This window comes from Sapajus apella, unplaced genomic scaffold (genome assembly GCF_009761245.1).
Source record: "Sapajus apella isolate SASKATOON/1434 unplaced genomic scaffold, GSC_monkey_1.0 scaffold59, whole genome shotgun sequence".
In the NCBI taxonomy this organism is placed as follows: domain Eukaryota; kingdom Metazoa; phylum Chordata; class Mammalia; order Primates; family Cebidae; genus Sapajus; species Sapajus apella.
Window position 1 is genome coordinate 2549650 of NW_022436999.1, and position 10318 is coordinate 2559967.

Sequence of the window (10318 nt, forward strand, 5' to 3'; positions counted from 1 at the left end):
AATAGTATACTTACTTCATAAAACTGTCGGGAGGATTAAATGCTAAAATCTTGTCAAGTGTTTTCATTGAATTTCTAGGGCATAGTAAATACTCCACACAAGTTAGTTATTGTTGAGGTAAGTATCATCACTGACACAAGTAAAAGATAAAAAATAGGAGCCAGGATAACATTGTTGTTAGGGCATTGGTTCTGTGACCTTGGGAACACTACTTAGCCTCTCTAAGCTCCAGTATGCTCTCATAGCATTGTTGTGAGGCTTACATGAAACAATATTGTCTCTAGTTTAATAGTAACCCAACGTCAGTGGTTACTATTTAGTCAAAACTGAGACATAGAGAGATTTACTGTCAAACTACAGAAACACTGTAGTGTTCCCTAAAAATGGAAGTCGGGGCAGGGGAATGTAGAAGATTTGGTGTTGAAGGAATCCCACTAAAGTTTTGTGGTCAACCTAACTTACGTTTAGGCAAGTGCTTATCATCATTCTAGTCTAGGCTGGGCTCTTCTTCCCTGGAAGAATGCCTAATTTTGTACAGTGATGAATTAACATTAGAGAAGGGAGTTCATTGGACTATTTATGTGTCTGTGGCAGCTGCAAAGAAAGGAGAGGTTTGGCATTACCTTATTTCAAACACTTAAAAAGTCAGTTGCTGTTGTTTCCAAAAAACAAGATAACCTTCATTACCACTCTCTCTAAGTCACTTCTTTCAAATGTAGCCCAGTATAGCGATTACAGTGAGGACTCTGTGATGTAGTGAGCTGACTGGAATGAAAAGCATCTAGAAGAGCTTGGCAGATAGGACTTCCTTCAGAATAAACAGAAGGTTTTGGGTCACTCATGCTCTCAGACTACTCTGCTTCTTTCCTCATGGCTCTGATGACAATATGGTTTATCAGTGTTTTTGTCTGTATCCCTCACTAGACTGAAATGTCCAGACTATATCTATCTTACTTCAATTTCTCCATCACCTAGCACAGTGATTGGCAAAGGAGGTCACATTGTAAATATTTTTTGAATGAATGAATAAATAATAACACAAAAATATCCATTTATAGTGTAGTGCTTTTAAGGTAAAATCAGTCACATTTAGTGATGTTAACATGTAATCAGAAATGGAAAGATTTCTGAAGTTCTCTCTTGATCTGCATCTCCTGCTAGTCCATCATTGGGAATGATCATCCCATCACATGCTCCAGTGCATGTAGCCTATAAGAGGGAGTGAACCAAGTGCATGATGCATGAGTCTTGAAATGCTGGTTATAACAACAGCTTGAGATGTCAAAAGTTTTCATTTTATACAGATTCATGAATCTAAAAAGTCACTGAGATTCTCATGGGAATACTTAGAAATGACATTTGACTCACTATTTTGCATTGAATAACCAAGAAATATTTATTGAATATGTCATAGTATGTGTTGTACCATATTCTGAACATCAGACAAAAATCCTGGCCTTTGAGCTTTTATACACACACACACACACACTCTCTCTCTCTCTCTCTCTCTCCTTTATTTTATTAAAAATTTAAATTTATTGTATTTATTTACATATTGTTATACATATTTATGAGGTTAGTTTGATGTTTCAATGCCTATATATGTTGTAGAATGATCCAATTAGAGTAGTTAAGGCATCCGTCACCTTATGTACTTATCATTTCTTTGTGGTGAGATCATTCAAAAGCCTCTCTTCTAGCTATTTTATAATATGTGATATTTTACTGTTAACCATAGTCACCCTACTGTGCAGTAGATGATCAGAATTTATTCCTCCTATCTAATCCTAACTTTACTCATTCACCAACCTCTCCTATCCTCCCTTCCTCATTTCTCTCTTCAGTATGTGGTAATTGCTGTCTGTTCTCTGTTTCTATGACACCTTTTTTTTTTTTTTTTAGATTTCACATATGAACCATGCAGTATTTATCTTTCTGTGTCTGGCTAATTTCACTTAACATGATGTCCTCCAGGTTCATCTATGTCATCACAGATGACAAGATTTCATTCTTTTATGGCTGAATAATATTTCATTGTGTCTATATACTACATTTTCTTTATCCATTCATTTGTTGTTGGACATTTAGGCTGAATTTAGGTTGATTCCACATCTTGTAGAATTTGGCTGTGAATCCATCTGGCAGTGGAAGGGTTTTTTTTTTGGTTAGAATTTTAAAATTACAGATTCAATTTTATTAGTCATTATTGGTCTGTTCACGGTTTCTATTTCTTCCTGGTTCAATGTTGGAGGGTTGTATGTTTCCAGTAATGTATCCATTTCCTCTAGGTTTTCTAGTTCATGTACATAGAGGGGGTCATAGTACTCTATGATGATTTTTGTATTTCTGGGTTATCAGTTTTAATACCACTTTTCACATTTCTGGTCGCACTTATTTGAATCTTCTCTTGTTTTTTTTTTCTTATTTAACCAGAAGTCTATCAGTTTTGCTTACCCTTTCAAAACACCAACGTTTTGTTTTGTTTATCTTTTGTGTCATATTTTTGGTCTTTGTTTCATTTAGTTCCTCTCTCATCTTTGTTTTTTCTTCCACTAGCTTTGGTTTTGGATTGTTCCTGTTTTTCTACTTCCTTGAGGTGTGGCATTAGGTTACTAATTTGAGATCTTTGTATCTTTTGATGTAAGCATTTAATGCTATCAACTTGCCACTTAACACTGCTTTTCCTGTATCCCAGAGGTTTTGGTATATTGTATTTTTATTTTTATTTTTTGAAGATTTTTAAAAACATTTCTCCATTTCATTGTTTATACAAAAGTCATTCAGGAGCAAGTTGTTTAGCTTCCAAGTTTGTGTAGTTTGGAAAGTTCCTCTTGGTATTGATTTCTAATTTTATTCCACTATGATCTAAGAAGATACTTGATATGATTTAGGTTTTTAAAAAATTTTATTGATACTTGCTTTGTGGCCGAACATATAGTCAATTTGGGAAAATGTTCCATATAGAGATGAGAAGAATGCATATTCTATGGTTGTTGGAAGGATGTTCTTTAAATGTCTATTAGGTCCATTTGGTCTAGAGTCCAATGGAAGTCCAGAGTTTCTTCACTGATTTTTCTGCCTCAGTGATCTATCTAATGCTGTCAGTAGGATGTTGAAGTCCTCCACTATTATTGATATTCCGCTGAAGCAGCACAAAATGGATTAAGATACCCCCAATATCCACACACAGGGAAATGCTTGCAAAAATTTTTTTTTTTTTTTTTTTTGAGACGGAGTTTCACTCATGTTACCCCGGCTGGAGTGCAATGGCACGATCTCGGCTCACCGCAACCTCCGCCTCCTGGGTTCAGGCAATTCTCCTGCCTCAGCCTCCTGAGTAGTTGGGATTACAGGCAAACGCCACCATGCTCAGCTAATTTTTTGTATTTTTAGTAGAGACGGGGTTTCACCATGTTGACCAGGATGGTCTCGATCTCTTGACCTCGTGATCCACCCGCCTCGGCCTCCCAAAGTGCTGGGATTACAGGCTTGAGCCACCGCGCCCGGCCAGCTTGCAAAATTTTGAATATGTCAGGATGCTTTATGCTCACATGTTTTTCTTCCTCTTCCTTTCTCCTTCTCTCTTAAATGTCATCTTGTATATGAAACCATTGCTGGAAACCCCACCTTATTATTTTCTAGCAGAATATTTTAATGACTGGAGTATAGTAATTATATAATAATAAATATTCACAATGATTTTGTGAACAAATAGACAAAAAGGTATGCCCCCCATTCACTAGTAGAAAAATGTGTGTTTTTGTTTTGTTTTGTTTTGTTTTGGCAGGAGTGGTGGCTCAAGCCTGTAGTTCCAGCACTTTGGAAGGCCAGGGTGGGAGAATTCCTTGAATCTAGGAGTTGAGACCAGCCTGGGCAACATAGTGAGAATCCATCTCTACAATTTTTTTTTTTTAAGTGAGCTAGGCATGGTGGCTCATGCCTGTAGTCCCAGCTACTCAGGAGGCTGAAGTGGGAGGATTGCTTGAGCCTGGGAGTTTGTGGCTGCTGCAAACCATGATTGTGCCACTGCACTCTAACCTAGGTGACAAAAGGAGACATTGTCTCAGGAAAAAGAAGAAAAAGGAGGAAAAGTTGTTTGTTTTTAAAGCTACACTCCTGGCCAGGAGAGCTTGTTCCTTCCTAACGGGTTTCAATCACCACCTCTACACAACTAACTTCCAAAGAAGTTCCAGTTCTATATCTCTTATTGCTTGCCAGATATTCTGGGGGGAGAAATAAACCAGAGGCAGGGATAGTAATCAGGAGTCTATTACAATAATCTAAGTGAGAGGCACTAAGAATGAGAATTAGGGGCACGTTTAAGAGATTTCTGAACTATGAGTTGCCTCCAAGGCAGATGGAGGAGACTCTTGTCAGTGCTCTGAATTACACAGTATGTGCTGCTGCCTACTTTTCTTGTGGTGAAGACTGACACAGTGAATGATGACAGGACTGAGGAAGGTCAAATATTTTCAGAACCCCATTCTTTTTTCCTTTCTTTTTCTTTTCAAAGTATGATGGGTGGGGAATCAGCAGAGTTAGGAAATGAAAAAGAAAATTTCAGTTTATCTTTTCTGTACCCAAGCACTGGGTCTGATGTGTGGTCTTTGCTTCCCAGATATATAAAATCAAGACAGCCAATACCCCTAGAATTGCCTGACATTAAAGCAGAACATTTCTTTTATGCTCTTTATTCACAAGGTGTGAATTTTGGCAGGTTGACATACTGGACACCCGAATCCACCCCATTTATTACCAGATATGGATACTCTTGGAGTGTGGTTCCAGGACTCAGTCCCATGTGTGATCTTTCAGGCCCTACCACAGGCAATTGCAAGGTATTACCTGGCAGGCCTCATGGGAGAAGCTGCTCTCCCCACATCTGACTTGTTGTATAATTAGTGCATTTTAGTTTTCTGGAGGGAGTTGCAGTTGATGACGTAGGCCCCTTTGGGCTGCAATGCTTATGTATAACTGCATCCCCAGCTCAGGCACCTCCATTCAGAAGCCTCTTGACTGCCTGAGACACTTCCCAGGCACCTCTGCTGAGACCTTGTTGGCCTTGGTGAGACAGTTTTATCCACTTTGACTCCAGACCTTTTCACTCCTAGCTCTTCCCCCCTCCCCCTTTCTTTCCATGGCCCCACAAGTCCATACAAAGCAGGAATCTTTTGTTTGGAGCTCCTTGGTAGTGAAATGATTTCCCCTACCTGTGCTTCCATTTGACCATTGCCTGGCACTGTTCCATTGGGAAAAAACACTAGGGAGCCGGTGCATTTCTCTTTTGACTCTTGCCTGCACTGTCACAGCAAATGAATGATTGTTACTTTCAGTTTGGCTTGTTGTCCTAATTGGGCACCTCAACGCATGGTAGCTTGGCACACGTCTGTTTGGTTTCCCTGTCTTTTAAGTAGGAATAAGAATATTCCATTCCAGCCTTCTTCTATTATGGCTCTGTGCTCTTTGAAATGAGAACTTTTATTATTATTATTATTATTATTACTTTGAGACGGGGTCTTGTTTTGTCACCCAAACTAGACTGCAGTGGCGCAATCACAGCTCACTGCAGCCTTGACTTCCTCAGGCCTAGGTGATCCTCCCACCAGATTCTGGAGTAGCTAGGACTACAGGTGCATGCCACCATGCCCAGCTAATTTACATATATACATAGTGTGTGTGTATATATATATATATATATTAGTATATATGTGTATATATATGTATATATTGTAGAGATGGGGTTTTGGCATGTTGCTCAGACTGGTTCCAACTCCTGGGATCAAGTGATGTGCCCACCTTGATTTCCCAGAGTGCTGGGATTACAGGCATGAGTCACCACACCCAAGCTGAGAACTTTTATTGAATATACCATATATTCTACTTTTTCTTTTCATTTTAGTAAGATTCAAATATTTCAAGAAAAGGAGAACAAATGATTCAGATGTATATTAGACTACATTTGATAGCATGCCAAAGCCTCCAAAATGAAACAAATATTTTTCTTGGCACACAGAATACTGTGATTAATTTTAGCCAGATGGAGAATGATTATGTATTAGCTACATGTAAATGAGAAATGAGACACTAAGCAATGACCCACTTCATAATTTTAAATTGTAAAGAAGAGAGTCTTTGCCCCATGGTGGTTTAATTATTTTCTTGGAAGACATTACACATTTTCATTCAGAAACTTAATGAATTTTACAATTACTCTTTCCTCTGAAGTCACAAGTGATGATTCCCCATCTGGATTGGTAAAGAACTCACAGCAAGAAAAATTGCTGAAGTGTGAAAAACTCAGGACAGCATTCTTTTGCTGACCACTTACCACTTTTGCACGTACCCAGCAGCCCACTGAAGGGCTTGCACCTGTGCGCCTGGGGAAGGTGGGGAGAATATTTCTTCTTTTACACCTCCAAGGTCTATATCTTTATTACTTTGAGAGCTCCCACCTTAGTTTAGTTCACCATCACCTCTTGTCTGGATTATTAAGAAGTATTCCTTAATATGCATCTAATATACCCTCCACACTGACATTTGAGCTCTCATTCTCTAATGTAAGCCTTCATTGACTAGCCAGTGTCTTTAGAGTCAAGTCAAAATTCCTACATGCAGAAGAGCCCTAACAGACAGGGCCCAAGTGTCCCTTCCAATCTCATCTTCCAGCACTGTCACATTGTATGCACAAGGCACAGTGTATTTGCTCCTCTTGGAAGAAAATCCCTCCCACTTCTGTGACTCTTTACCAGCTCCCCCATCTCTTCCAGCCAGAAAAAAGTGCCCATTCCCTTTCCTCTACCGGGAAAATCATACTCAACTTTCAGTTCCTAGTTCAAATTTCAGTTGCTGTGTCCAATATATTAGAGGCAGAACAGCAAAATGGGAAAGAGTAAGGATTCTGGACACTTGTGCTCTTCCATTGATCATGTTTGTAAGATTGAGTGACTTGTTTAACTTTCCTAAGTTTCTGTTTCCTTATATGTAAATTGGTGATTTAATAGTAACTATTACATCAGGTTGTTGGGAGGGTTAAATGTGATAATATTTCTAAAGCACTTAGGTCTGTGCCTGGCAGTTTACAAGTACTTACTATGTAAACATTAGCTATTATTCTAGTTTTGCTGACATTTTCTTCAACCCTATATTTTAGCTTAACTGACTTTAAGAAAGTTAATTAAATTAATTAATTTATTTTTGAGACAGGGTCTTGATATATTGCCCAGGCTGGGGTGCAGTGACTGTTCATAGGCACCATCTCACTACTGATCAGCACGGGAGTTTTGACAGAAGTTTCTAACCTGGGGCAGTTCACTACTCCTCAGGCAACCTGATGGTCCCCTGCTCACAAGAGGTCACCATATTGATGCCGGACTTAGCGCAGACGCCCAGTGGAGCTTCAGGCACTACAGCCTAGAACTCCTGGGCATAAGCAATCCTCCCTTCAGTCAAGTAACTGGCACTACCAGCATGTGCCACCACACTCAGTTAAAATGGCTTTTATACCTAGAATTATATTAGCTTGTGTGAATTGAATAACCAAGGTAACAGCATTACCAACTCTAGTTCATTTATTCCTTAATATTTACCACAGCTGTATGTCATGGAGTGTGGCTGAACAAGTTATATTGAACTGTCATGTGGCAGTGACCCTTGTAAGTATAACTCTATCAAGAACTATTAATCTGGGCTCAAGCTTTTTTATTTTGGGAATTCTGAGAGTCTTGCCAGGTATTTCTAGTGCTCTGCTTTAATAATAAGCAACATGAACATCACCAAATACTTTAAAGACTCTATCTGTTCCGTGAAAGGGCACAGCAACTCCTAAATGCCAAAGATGATGAAAAACCAAAGAAGGAAGTGGACTTTTTTTTTTGAGTTGGAGTCTTGCTCTGTCACCCAGGCTGGAGTGCCGTGGTGCCATCTTGGTTCACTGCAACCTCAGCTTCCCTGGTTCAAGCAGTCCTTCTGCTTCAGCCTCCTGAGTACCTGGGATTACAGGCGTATGCCACCATATTCAACTGATTTTTTAAAAAATTTTTAGTAGAGATGGGATTTCAACATTGGCTAGGCTGGTCTCAAACTCCTGATCTCAGGTGATCCACCTGCCTCGGCCTCCCAAAGTGTTGGGATTATAGGTGTGAGCCACTGTGCCCAGCCTAAAATCTTTTAATCCTGATCTGTGAAATGACATTGAATCTTACTCTTGACCACCCACAAAAATATAAAGAATTAGCTTACTTTATGTGTCAAAATCACATAAAGCCATACTCACATGGACAAACACTGGTATGTAGAGGGTCATTTTCATCTGGCAGGAAATTGAACAAAACTCAGAACTTATCTTCTTACTAATAAATATCTGGTAAATATTCTTATATGAATATACACTATACATGAGCCTATGAAAATAACATATTTCTTTATGTTCACATATTGTAGGTTTAGAAATAAATATAAACTTCAGGAAAACTCAACAGGTGATAATTATTAGAGAATACAAACAACATAATTACCAGAAAGACAAGCCTGGTATCAGGGTTACCAGGTGACCAATCCCAGGGGAAAGTAACATGAAAGTGAATTGGAATATAGAGTCATCTAATTAGCCAAATGCCTGGGCAGCGAGGTGTCTGAGAAGAAGTGGAATTGAACATGTTATTTTATGGTGGCTTAAGAAAATTTCCTAACAAGTCAGTAGAGAGATGATGAAGAGAAGGCAACTATTTGCTGACATGTTACTTCCTGTTTCCTGCCTTCTCCCTACCCACCTGTTTGTCTCCAACTAAAATTTTGTTAATCATCAAGTGTCAGCATCTGCAGAATAATAAACCTTTTTTCAAGTTTTTTTTTTTTTTTTTTTTTTTTTTTTTACATATTCTAACCTTGCTTGCACATGAGTAGAATTTTCCAGATAAATGTATGTTTGTGTGTATGTGTGTGTGCATACACATTTGCTCTCCTATGTACTGGGTTAAGGGTGTGAGTGAGGATAGAGAGACAATAGCATTCCAAGTTTCCAGGTAGAACCATGTCCAAAGACCCAGAGACATAAACATCTCCTACAGTCCGGGGATCTGTGAGGAGCTCATGTGGCAGGGGTTCAGTGTGTGCAGTGGTGATTTGGGGTTGAGAGATAATGCTGAAAAGTAGGTTGGGGCCCACTTACATTTCATGCTGTGGGCTGAAAATAGAGTCGGTAAAGCTTTTAGAGCAAGAAAACACTATTTATAGAAAAATTACCCTGGCAACAATGTTCAGGCAAGACGGAATGTGTATTGGGATGAAAAGAATAGCAGTGGAGATGCAGAGGAGAAGCCCGATTCAAGAGAGGTGCCTGAGAAGAATGGACAAGACTTGGCACTAGATTAGTGTGGAAGGTAAGGAAGAGGGAGTGGCAAGGTTTCTAAGCTAAGATCAAGGATACAGGTAAGAGTGAATCTCTTGAACTTTGAAACAGAACAGCAAGTTGGAGCTATCCAGTATGCAGCTACAAATATGTTCCTGGGGCTCAGGAGAGAGTTCTAGATTAGGCTGCTTTGTGAGTCATGATAACATAGATGACAACTGCAGCCACAGTGTGAATTAAATTATCCAGAGAGGAGGGTGAAAAGCAGGAAGACAGGAAAGATAGGAAGATCTGAGGATTAGAGGTCTTACAGGTAAAACAAAGGAAGAGAAGCCAGTGCAAGGAATAGAAAAGAAATAGTCTGAGAGGTGGCAAAAATACTAGTGGAGGGTAGTACTGTGGAGACTGAGAAAAGACAGTATTGAGAAGCTGGAGTATCTAACACTGCCAGATTCTGTACCCAGCACTTAAAGTATGCATTGCCTTCTTAAGCACATATGATCATATAAGGCATCAAGCAAATCTAAACCAAATTTAAAGAATAGGTATTATGTAGAACACGTTCCTTGAGAACAATGCAATTGAGTTAGAAGTTAACAGGCTGGGCGGGGGTGAGTGGATCACCTGAGGCCAGGAGTTTGAGACCAGCCTGGCCAATATGGTAAATCCCATCTCTACTAAAAATACAAAAATTAGCCAAGTATGGTGGCATGCACCTGTAATCCTAGCTACTGGGGACGCTGAGGCAGGAGAATCACAATGGAGTGAGACTCTGTCTCAAAAAAAAATTAATAGGGCCGGGCGCGGTGGCTCAAGCCTGTAATCCCAGCACTTTGGGAGGCCGAGGCGGGTGGATCACGAGGTCAAGAGATCGAGACCATCCTGGTCAACATGGTGAAACCCCGTCTCTACTAAAAATACAAAAATTTAGCTGGGCATGGTGGCACGTGCCTGTAATCCCAGCTACTCAGG

General features: G+C 39.6%; 1 protein-coding gene across 1 annotated transcript in view; it reads left to right on the forward strand.

Annotated features, from left to right (window-relative positions):
- MED6 (mediator complex subunit 6) overlaps positions 1 to 10318 on the forward strand; it is a 56060-nt gene that overhangs the window by 19900 nt on the left and 25842 nt on the right. The gene's annotated exons all lie outside the window — the stretch shown is intronic.